Source organism: Thalassophryne amazonica, chromosome 4 (genome assembly GCF_902500255.1).
Source record: "Thalassophryne amazonica chromosome 4, fThaAma1.1, whole genome shotgun sequence".
NCBI classification, from domain to species: Eukaryota; Metazoa; Chordata; class Actinopteri; order Batrachoidiformes; family Batrachoididae; genus Thalassophryne; species Thalassophryne amazonica.
Genome location: NC_047106.1, coordinates 79018575 through 79020605, shown reverse-complemented (window position 1 = coordinate 79020605; position 2031 = coordinate 79018575).

Here is a 2031-nt window from a genome sequence, read left to right as displayed (position 1 = left end):
CCTGTGCCCCAATAGCATTTCTTGTATATCCATCCATGAATTGTTCTCTGAATTGTTCTGTAATTTATGTTTGTAGCATGGCCCAAGCAGAGGGTCACCCCTTTGAGTCTGGTCTGCTTGAGGTTTCTTCCTCAGAGGGAGTTTTTCCTTACCACTGTTGCTCTGGGGGTTGGTAAGGTTAGACCTTACCTGTGTGAAGTGCTTTGAGGCAACTCTGTTGTGATTTGGCACAATATATAAATGAAAATAAATTGAAATTGAAATTGAAAATTGAAAATCATCAGACCAGAGAATTTTGTTTCTCATGTTCTGAGTCTTTCAGGTGCCTTTTGGCAAACTCCAGGTGGGCTGCCATGTGCCTTTTACTAAGGAGAGTCTTCTGTCCGGCAATACAGGCATTATTGGTGGATTACTGCAGAGATGGTTGTCCTGGAAGGTTCTCCTCCCTCCACAGAAGAATCCTAGAGCTCTGACAGAGTGACCAGTGGGTTCTTGGTCACCTCCCTGATTAAGGCCCTTCTTCCTTCAGCCTTCAGTTAATTCAAAATGCTGTAGCTAGAGTACTGACAGGGACAAGAAGGCGAGAGCATATCTCACCCATATTGGCTTCTCTTCATTGGCTTCCTGTTAATTCTAGAATAGAATTTAAAATTCTTCTTCTTACTTATAAGGTTTTAAATAATCAGGTCCCATTTTATCTTAGGGACCTCATAGTACCATATCACCCCAATAGAGCGCTTCGCTCTCAGACTGCAGGCTTACTTGTAGTTCCTAGGGTTTGTAAGAGTAGAATGGGAGGCAGAGCCTTCAGCTTTCAGGCTCCTCTCCTGTGGAACCAGCTCCCAATTCGGATCAGGGAGACAGACACCCTCTCTACTTTTAAGATTAGGCTTAAAACTTTCCTTTTTGCTAAAGCTTATAGTTAGGGCTGGATCAGGTGACCCTGAACCATCCCTTAGTTATGCTGCTATAGACTTAGACCGCTGGGGGGTTGCCATGATATACTGAGTGTTTCTTTCTCTTTTTGCTCTGTATGCACCACTCTGCGTTTAATCATTAGTGATTGATCTCTACTCCCCTCCACAGCATGTCTTTTTCCTGGTTCTCTCCCTCAGCCCCAACCAGTCCCAGCAGAAGACTGCCCCTCCCTGAGCCTGGTTCTGCTGGAGGTTTCTTCCTGTTAAAAGGGAGTTTTTCCTTCCCACTGTCGCCAAGTGCTTGCTCACAGGGGGTCGTTTTGACAGTTGGGGTTTTTCTGTAATTATTGTATGGCTTTGCCTTGCAATATGAAGCGCCTTGGGGCAACTGTTTGTTGTGATTTGGCGCTATATAAATGAAATTGATTTGATTTGATTTGATTTCCCCAATCACTCAGTTTAAACAGGCAGCCAGCTCTAAGAAAAATCCTGGTGGATATGAACGTCTTCCATTTATGGATGATGGAGGCCACTGTGCTCACTGGGACCTTCAAAACAGCAGAAATGTTTCTGTAACCTTCCCCAGATTTGTGCCTCAAGACAATCCTGTCTCTGAGGCCTACAGACAATTCCTTTGACTTCATGCTTGGTTTGTGCTCTGACATGCACTGTCAACTGTGTGACCTTATATGTATATGTAGGTGCGTGTCTTTCCAGATCATGTCCAATTAACTGAATTTGCCCCAGGTGGACTCTAATTAAGCTGTAGATATAGCTGTAGATCATCTCAAGGATGATCAGTAGAAAAGGATGCACCTGAGCTCAGTTTTGAGTTTCATGGCAAAGACAGTGGAATTCTTATGTATATTTGATTCTTTTTTTTTTTTTTAATAAATTTACAAAAATCTAAAAAAATAACAGCAAAACTTGTTTCACATTGTCTTTATGGGGTATTGTGTGTATAATTTTGAGGGAAAAAATAATTTTATCCCTGTTGGAAAAAGGCTGTAACATAAAATGTGGAAAAAGTGAAGTGCTGTGAATACTTTCCAGATGCACTGTATGACTCCACTGTTTTCATTTTCATATTTAAAGGCTATAATCAGTGCAGGGA